Consider the following 10,172-nt stretch of genomic DNA (forward strand, 5'->3'; position numbering starts at 1 on the left):
CCTGCGGCGGAGGCTCGCTTTGAAGGGGCGGGGGGGGGGGGGGGGGCGGGGGGGAGGGGGGGGGGAGGGCGACGTCAATTTTTTGTTCTGCAGGATTCAGGTACTTTTCATTAAGTGACACTTACGAGCAGCAGACTACCCACAGTACCGAAGTAGAGAAGACGGAAGGAATATAATAAGGAAAATAGAGATATTGCAATGCCAAGGCAATCAAGAGCACGAGGGACATACCGAGAGAAAACAACTAAAACAAAACAGAAAACAGTAGGCAACACGCGTTTTCGAGTAAATGTATGCGACACAGTCAAAGCGGAAGGACATGCACCATAAACACACCGTAAAAGTACCAACGTCTTGAAAAACCGAGACTTGCGATATAAAAAGTAGACAATAACACACACATACAGGAACGTTTTTGTTCCTAGGTCTCTGTTTGTTTGTTTTTAATATCGAACGTGAGCCAGCTTTTTTGTATATTTTACGTTATTTCTTTACGAAAATTACACCCATATTATTGTTTATACTCCACGATAATTTTCCAGGAAAACAAGCGAACAAACATAACGTTGACGTGGACTGAAATAGGTAAATGCTTAGACTGTATTCCATACAGAGTCCTTTTATATTAACACATAACAGCCAAGGGTCACATATCGTTCCGTGAACGTCGATAGAATATACTTGGGACTTGATATTGTCCGTAGTTGGAACGCAGAAGCAATCTTATTTTATCGGGATACGTGCAAACACAAACTTACTTCAGACCAGACTTAATGATCTGATGCTGAGAGAAGTATTTAAGGCCAACCTGAAGCTGTGTATATAATAGTTCGATGTTTGTTTTGTAGCGTAGTAGGATAAATATTAAAATGTTCATAAGAAGGCCTGGAGGCGATTGCGACGTGGTAGAAGACCAAGAAGAACACCAAAGTGAGCGAAGAGCAATCACCTTGGCCAGCCTGCTTCCTTCGCCTAAGCCGCTGGACGCGACAAACAAATAGACCTTTCTCAAGAAGAGTGAAGTGCCTGCGCAGTGTTCTCACGCAGCGGCGAAATCTCCAACTACGCCGGGTGTCCGGATGGTGAGTAATCCTACCATTCCTACCTCCTCTGTGGCTCGTCTGAGTCGCGGAGGAGGAAAGAGAGACAGTGCAGCTCCTCTTCGGGACGCCAAACGTAGGTCGAACTTTTGCCACTTGGTGTCGTCTTGATGTACAAATTTTGAATTTACTTTCTGAGGGAAAAATAGCAGTTAAGAAGAAACATTTTTTTCTTACTTGGTTGCCTGGAAAACAAGGCGAAGCGCAGAAAATATACAACAAAAGTAGAAATAAGCACACAAAACAAAAACGTGAAAATAAGATTAAGATGGAGTAAGGAAGGAACCAAAGACTCCGATACCACAAGACTGAAAATATCAATAGATCTTGAGATAACAAATTTCCGCGGGTTTGGCAGTCTTGCTTTGTGGAAACAAACGGCCGCTGAATGAAAGCTGCCTGCAGCGCGCAGCGAGGAAAATTTACAGCTCCGCATATATAAATTCAGCCTCCGCTCCACCTCGATTTCCCACGCACCCAAAAGGAAACGAAGTGGCACATAAGGAAAGTGGTCTTGCGGAGCCAATTGCCAGTCTCGCTTTCTGGGAAGACCGAATTGCATTGAGGGAACTTGCATCGAAAAACGGAACCAGCCATTTAAACTTAGTTTTTTTTTTTTTTTTTCCCCTTTCTTGCTCTTTTTAGGTCCGTACAGCGATGTCCAATTTTGTCTGCTCCTGCGGACTCTCACCACAACAACAACAATACCCACGCGAATCAGATAGGGGTGTCTCTTTTCATACATCGTAGAAACAAATTTTTCTTGTGTTTTCGGTTCCTGTGTACTCCTTTTCCTCCCGTCCTTGTCGTTTGCGCGCTGTTTCCATTATTTCTAAGCATGAACCAACTCGCCCACATCGCTACTCTGATTCAGTTCATCTCTTCTACGGTGGGCCCTTTTACTTGTTTCAACGGAGACCACAGCCACATCAGCATTTGTGTCAACCTCATCGCTACGTCGACTTGCCGAGCCCGCTACCTCTCGTTCTGCATCAAGAATGGAATGCTGCCAGCTGAGGTGGAGGGCATTTTCGGGTGTCCTCAACCTTCCAGCGGTCATGCCAAACGAGTCCTCAGGGTTCTGAGGTCCGAGAACTGGAGGCAGGTACGGCTTCTGCACGACTACTTGAAGGTTTTGTGTTTGCGCGATGGTGCTTCACCATCGGGACTCCGTAAACATCGAGAGCATCTGCAGCTGGTTAACCAGGTGACAGAATTTGTGTGGCAAAGAGTTAGATATGGCATGCCAAAGAAGACCCGAGCGCCGGTCCCAGGCCAGGGCGGCTTGACGGTTTTGGGAGATGTTCAGCTTCCCGAGGATGTGTCCAGAATTCTCGAAAAGGGACCTAAGTACAGTGTGGAACCGCGTTTGAAACCGCATGAACAGTTAGCTGTCGTGCGTAGAATATCAGAAAGGGCTGAAATTGAAGAAAGGGAAAGATGTGATTTGGAAGGTGTTGACTGTTTGTTACGTTGTGCCAGAAACACGTCGCCAGTGCCAGGTGGGAGGACTTTGAAAAATGTTGTTTCGTTTTTCCAAGAAAACAAGCTTGGTTTGCTTCAGGCGGACAAGGAGGGGGGGGGTTTGTTGTGCTCCCACAGGACATGTTAACGTCCAAGTCGAGCGCTGCAATTCAAGAACACTTTAAACTGACCTCCCTTGATCCCAAGAAAGTCAAGAGTGCTGCGATGAAGTTGTGTAATAGTCTCGAGTTGTCTACTTTAGAGAAAGAGATTGGGAAAAGCAAGGCAGGGCACCTGGAAGTTTTCTTTTCTGTGAAAACTCACAAGTTGGGGCTGCCCTTCAGAACCATTGTTACGGAGAGGGGTGCTTGGCATCAGCGCTCGTCCTGTGTACTCCTTTTCCTCCCGTCCTTGTCGTTTGCGCGCTGTTTCCATTATTTCTAAGCATGAACCAACTCGCCCACATCGCTACTCTGATTCCGATTCCGAGGCCGATATGAGTGCGCAAGCAATGCGGGGGGCAGCAACCGACCACTGGTTGTGATGAAAGGCTCCGCGCTCCCGACAAAAGCAAGGACGTCTCCATACTATGCCTCACTTGATGTCTAACCGCAACCATTTGCGGGTCCTATGAACCCAATCAAACAGCTCCAGAAAGTGCTTCTTCATTCCACTGATGACCTATGTTCGTTTGCCATCACCGACTAGTGTGCCATCACCGACACGCCCCTACAAAAATATGTATGGACGTCCTATGTCCATACTGTTGCCGTTCTATTACCTCTTTGTCCATCCTATGGATTCCTGTAGACAGTTCTTAGACCGTCTATGTACCATTGGTTTGCCACAGAATGGACACAAAAACGCTATAGAGATCTTCGCGAAAGAAAGAGTTTTTCGTTCCTTCCTATTTCCGTTCTATGGTCCCGGTGAGTCTATGGTCATCCTATTGCCTCTCTATGGTGTGAGCTATATATTGGGGCATTAACAAAGTGATGCCGGGTAGACGTTTTCTTTAGGTGTAGCGAGGTGTCCGAGTGAGAGTTGTTAATTAAGTTCCGGGTATCAATATGTTACATTGACGTCTAGAGGCATATCCAACCTCAGGGTATACTCATTGTGGAGATGGAAGTGTTTAGTATGTGCCGGAATAATGTTTTTATTTTCTCAGTGGGAGGTAGGTATATGTGGGTCGCTGCGGCCCCCGTAGATATTCGCAACTTTCACAACCCATAGTGGGCGCACTGGTGCCTATCAAAATTGCGGTCATCTGGATGATCGTCGTTACAAAGCGGTATACTAGGCTGGGTCTGCGCGCGACGCGTAAGTAATTGTAGTTTTGCTATATACGCGCAGTATCAGAGACTTACTTTATTTTTTTTTTCACGTCAGAAAAGTGTAGGCAAGCCATTTTATTATGATGCCAATCATCCAGGAGCTAGGGAGTGCGATTCTCACACCGCGGTACCACCATCGCTTAAAGTGGCTTTTTTATGGACCCCGTAGGGACTCCGTGCAGACCCTGTATGGCTTCTCTGCAGACTCCATAAGGAGCCCATGTAGACCCTGTATGGCTTCCCTGTGGACCCTGTATGGCTTCCCTGTGAACCCCTTACGTACTCCCTATAGACCTTGTATGGCTTCTTGGCAGACCCCTAAGGACCCTACACTCTTTAAAATGACTTTTACAGAGCACGTTTTTGCGTAACAACAAATGGGGAAAAGCTCTTTTTGTAGAACCCTTTATTGGAGATCAGTACAAACTGACAAGAGTGTGATGTTTGCATACACTTTTAGCTTACAGGGTTTTGCGGCACAATTAATATTTTTTTTTTTTTACAGCCACGCCTCACCGGCGACTTCAGGTAGCGCGTCCCGACTTGGGTGCGTCCAAACTTCGGTGGCAATTCGCGGCTTGTCGGCCTGGGAGACGGGGTTGTCATCCCTGAAACCCCTCTTCTACCCTATATGTTTCGGCGCCAAAGTGGCCGATTAAAGCCAAAGCAGAACAGACACATGCTGTCGAATATCGATAGTCCCAAACCAACACACGCAGTCGTGCAGTTGTCCGAGTGGCCGCTGCGGGTGGAATGGTGGCGTTGGGATCGCAATTAGTTTGGTTTTCGAGTACAGATCGGGTGCCGCTTTTTCAGAGCAAGCTCTTTAGCAGTTTCCCAACTGACTTGCTCTAGAAACGTTGGTCGGTGCGGACCCCATAGCAGACCCCCTGCAGACTGAGTGGCTCCTCTGCGGACCCTGTAGCGACTCCCTGTAGAGCTTGTATGGCTTTTCTGCAGACCCCATGAAGACCCTGTGTAGACCTTGTATGGCTTTTCTGTGGACTCCCTAGGGACTCCTTGTAGACATCGTATGGGTTTTCTACAGGCACCCTATAGACACCGTGAAAACACTATGTAGACACCCTATAGAGTCTCTATAGACTCTATATGGCGCCTTGCCATAGAGAGGGTATAGGATGACCACACATCATCCATAGAATAGGACGTCCATAGAACGTCCGTTGGCCAATATTCTATAGGGCAGCCATAGGACGACTTCACGGAGGCAACAGAGGTCGTGGTCCGCCTATAGATGCCTTTTGTCCTTCCTATGGACGCTGGTCTATAGAACGTCCTAGAAGTGTCCATACATATTTTTGTAAGGGCGCACGCTGAATGCGCCACGATCCTGCGATTTCAATGCGATTGCATTAGTAAGCTACTACTCAAGAATTTCAACTATGTATATGAAGGCGTTCTAATGCGCATTAGATATGAACAATAGGTCATTTCAGTTCAGCCTAATGCGCCACGGGTATCCAGAGCGGCGGTACGCACTCCGTCACAATCGCACCTTCTTCGGTGGACCTAACAGCCTTGGCGCCGAGCTAGAACTCACCTAGGTCGTCATTGAGGTCGTTCTAGAGGTCTTCCTGGACGTCGTCTTCGACGCCGTCATCGACGTCGTCCTCGACGTCGTCTTTGAGGTCGTCCTTGAGGTCGTGCTTGAGGTCACCCTAGAGGTCGTCCTAGAGGTTGTCTTGGATATCTTCTTTGGCGTTGTCCTCTAGGACAACGGTTCTCAACCACTGATGTTTTGCCGACCCCTTCTGGATCGGCGGATATGAGATGGAGAGCCTCCCGTTCGTGATGAAGTGTAAGGAAAGGTATGGGTTAATTATGGCAATGATTTAGTAAATAGATACAACTGAAGGCTTGTGTCAAGTAGACTTCTTCCATTGACATACACACAAGGAAATTGGAAGGTTTCCACTCAATCTGGAAAAACAAATACCAATTTTGTTGCTGGGTTTGACTGATCAGGCAGGGCTTCGCGGTCCTCTAGAATGCAATCGCGGACCCCAATTTGACAACTGCTCTAGGACGTCGTCCTCGACACCATCCATTAGGCCTTCTCCGCTAAATTTGGAGGTCTGCCACAATCTAAATTTGGAGGTTTGGAAGTTTCCCCTCTAGAGTTTAGGTCTGCAACAATAAATGGTATCGCATTCATAGATAATCACCCCTGTGATTACTGAAACTCTGACTCGACCGATAATTTGCTTCCAAGTAAATGTTTATTCATTGTGTGTACCGCGAGAAAGCGCCTAGTCACCTTTGCGAAAGAAAAAAAAAGTTCCTTTTTAACTTGATTTTAAGAGGCTAAAACTGGACAGTACAATTTATGAGTACGATCCTATTACTAAATGCATCTCCAAAATGATATAGTAATACCAGAATATAGGCAGAAACGCAAGTGCCGGTTCTTTTTTTTTTTTTCCAAAAGCGCGCATATTCACAACACCAACTCGATAAGGAAGCTCAAGTGTTTAGCTGCATCACTAAAGACCACCGTAGCCAACGGAATGGATACGGCGTCAACGTTAAGCTGGATCGCGTGTCCAATCAGGGAAAACACGACTCTTAGCCGAACGCTGACGCCGCACTTATGGCCAATCTGTGGCCTACGGTGGTAGTCTTCTTTGGTGAATAAGGAAAGCACTTGGGCTTTTTCACCTCGGATGGGTTGGTAGTGATAAACAACCCCTTTCCTTCATTCATATTGTATTCCCGACGTACTATCAAGGCGATGAATTGAGTTCCTTTTTTGAAGATAGCCACTCGCATATGGTTGTACACAAGGGAACTAGGCTCACGCCCAACAATATTGATGACACTACTTTTACAGATAGTAATGACTTTACAATATATCGTCACGATTGTAAAAAAAAATAAGAGAGGAGCGTTGGTAGCGATAAAAATAATGAGCCGTTGTGTGCGGTTAAGTAGCAACCTACAGATAATCTGGGTCTGCAAACATTTGAATTTTAAGAAATATATTGTCGGGGTATGCTACAGGCCTCCAAATTGAAATACATAGTTTAGTACTGAATTGGGAATGGGTATTTCTTTGATCAGACACAGATTCCGTTACTTGAGTACTGTGCTTTTGGGCAAGATATTTTTCAGAAATCTATTAGACCACGCAGTTGTTAACTTGTCAGGATGAACATGAGTTTGTTGACCTATCTCTTGACTTTTACTTTGGGCCGGTAATAGATCATACAATACGCCTCAACAACATTTGTCTAGTGTATCAGTGGCCTGAGCGATCACAAACTAATGCGTATCACCCTAGCGGTTCCTCGCCACAACATTCAGGTGCCGAAAAATTATACTTGACTTCGACAGAGCTGAGTGAGCCGAAGTGCATGCCCATCTCAATTAATTTGTAGAGCGCAGCTCTTAAATCCCCGTTTCAGGCTTGAGCTGCGTCGCCGTCGCCGTCGGCGTAACCGCGCGTTCCATTATGGGACGTTTCACATAATGGCGTCAAGTCAGACGTCGCGTGCGACGTCACAAGGGTCATGAGAGAGGAGGAGAAAAAGGAGAAAGATTTTTTTGCAAAATCTAACGGAAAAAGTTCCCCGCTAGATTTAGCAGGAAAAATTCCTCTATAACTTTAGCGGAAAAATTTCGCCGCTTTTTTAGAAGGTAAAATTGCCCTCTAAATTTAGCGAAAAACATTCCCCGCTAAGGTTAGTAAAAAAAAATTCCCATTTAGCGAAGAGATTTCCACACTATTATTATGGGAAAAACTTCTCGCTAAATTTGGCGGAAAATTTTTCTGCTAAATATAGCAGAAAAACTTCTTCGCTATGTTTGGCGGAAAAATTTCCCCGCTAAATTAAGGGAAAATTGTGTCCACTCAATGTAGCGCGGAAACTTTTCTGCTAATTATAGCAGAGAATTTTGCAGGCAGTCATCGCTCACCAGTCGTTGAAGAGCAATGACTGCCTGCCACCCCTTGTGTTTGTTAAGTTGTCAGTGATTGTGTTGTCTGTTACGTCGCGAGAACTTTTTAATTAACATTCCCAGCTGTCGCCCTTTCGTGAAAAGAATCCCGGGTTTAACCTGTCGTATAAAAAAAAAATTCTGGAAAATTGTGTTACATACGTGATAACGTTCTAGCATCATGTGACATCAGAACATTTGACGTCATACGCCAGTTCACTTTGCCTGCTAAATTTAGCGGGGAAACCGAATCGGTTTGTATGGGTCACCTGGCGTTTATATTCTCGCTAAATTTAGAGGAGAAACTAATTAGATGACGTGACATCAGGTCACGTGACGTCAATTTACCCGCTGAATTTAGCGGTGAAACTGAATTTGTGCGTAGGTCCCGGTGCGTTAATATTTCCGCCGTATTTAGCGGGGAAATCGACGTGGCGTGCCCAAATGTCGCGTGAACTATACACCATTTCAAACTCCCGTTAAATTTAGCCGAGAAATTGAATTAGTGTGTAGGCCTGTGACTCCTAATAATGCAACACAGCGCGTGTTGCATTATGTGTCTTGACGGGCCACGGCTTCACAAAATGCGACTTCAGAAATTGCAGTTTCACAAAATCCGCAGCAACTAATCAAATAACGTTTCTCGTTAATAATAATGGCCTTTACAAACGTTACAAAGTCCTAGCAATGGTTATCACGAGCACGAGTTGCACCGCCACGCATTTTGGACGCCGCTGCTTAGAATGGTGGTTATGACATCCACTAAACACTGTCGAACTCCACTGGCACCATTTGTCCGGTGAACCATATACCTTCGTGTTCGGTTTGGGAGAATACAGAGACGTCAGTATCCGACTGCGCTCCGAACGTGGTCGTGGCGGAGACACCAAGGTATTACCGCGGCAGTTACGAGACGATTCCCGAACGGCCCACCACGAAACGCACGATCCACCAAACGACGATGGTGATCGCTCGTCGGGAGCCTCGTATGATCTCAAATGGGCTCCTGGAAGAAATCAAATAAGCGTGTTTTTCTTCGATATTGAAAAACTAAACTACGCATTGGCGAAAGATGAATATCTACCAAACTGCAGCTTGAGCAATCCGAATCAGATGCCAAAGTTTCATAGCCTGCCGTTATCTGGTTTAAAAGTGACAAACAATTTTTACATTTCTTTTATAAAAAAGTAAATAAATCAATAAATAAAATTAAAAAAAAAACCTTACGAAGCTTATGCAGACTTGGGTTGGTGGACATCCACCTGGTTAGGAATGACAATGAAACAAAGGAAACCTAACTAAAAAATAATACGGAGCCCGACATTTTAAGGTCAGTTCAGCCCCTTGTTCAAATTGCCTGGTGTTGTTGGCTTCTTTAAAGCCGCCGTTGTTTTTGCAAGTGTTTTTTGGTTGGTAGCGCCTCGCGCGATGGACCGCAAACCGGACACGCAGCCGCTTGGAAGTGTCCCATCTGACCGGTTGACGTTATTTTTAGTGTGCTGAAAGTTCTGAATCATGTTTTTATTATATACCTTTTTTTTATAAACTTTATAATAAAAAAAAGACGAGGAAGCTGCAGTTGTGCGGTTTGCGAAGGTGAGTTATGCGGCCAGGGGGACATAGTATTGGGTGCTAATCGTAACAGTGAGTGGGCTAATTATTTAAAGTTCGTTAATTAAATTTTTAGGTATTGGAAATACACATATTGTTTGAATTAGAAACTTACTAATCGTCATCAAAAACCACTAAATCAACTCATTTTAGAACGACTGGAAGTTTGTGGGAAACTCGGGTGCGGACCAAAGTTACCACACATGCAGCAGGGGCAAAGCTAGCAGCGGCAGAACGCGATGATAATTTAATCATCCGCCTTTCGCCACAGCTGATTTTGCACCTGCGGCATGAGTTTTAACTTTGGTGTGTCCCCCAGTTTCCCACGAGCTTCAAGTCGTTTTAAAAAAAAGTTGATTTAGTGGTTTTCGATGACTTTCAGTAAGTGTCTAATCGGAACCATATGATTAGTTTCACTGAATAAAAATTAATCAACGAATTTTAAATAACTAACCGACTTATCGCAAATACTAGCCATCCACATAATGTCCCTTTGACGTTATAACTCACCTGCACAAACCGGAAAAGTATAACTTTCACAACTTTTTTTAAAGAAACATGTAAATCTTAAAGAAAGCGTCCTGTGTATTTTTTTAATTGTTTATAACCAGCGAATTGCTAACGTTAAAAAAGCTGTTTGCTACATGCCAAAAAAGAAAAGACCGTTTTGACGTACCTCGATCACACACTTGATCAGTCCCTT

The sequence above is a fragment of the Ixodes scapularis genome, unplaced genomic scaffold (genome assembly GCF_016920785.2).
Source record: "Ixodes scapularis isolate PalLabHiFi unplaced genomic scaffold, ASM1692078v2 PGA_scaffold11__112_contigs__length_91849675, whole genome shotgun sequence".
NCBI classification, from domain to species: Eukaryota; Metazoa; Arthropoda; class Arachnida; order Ixodida; family Ixodidae; genus Ixodes; species Ixodes scapularis.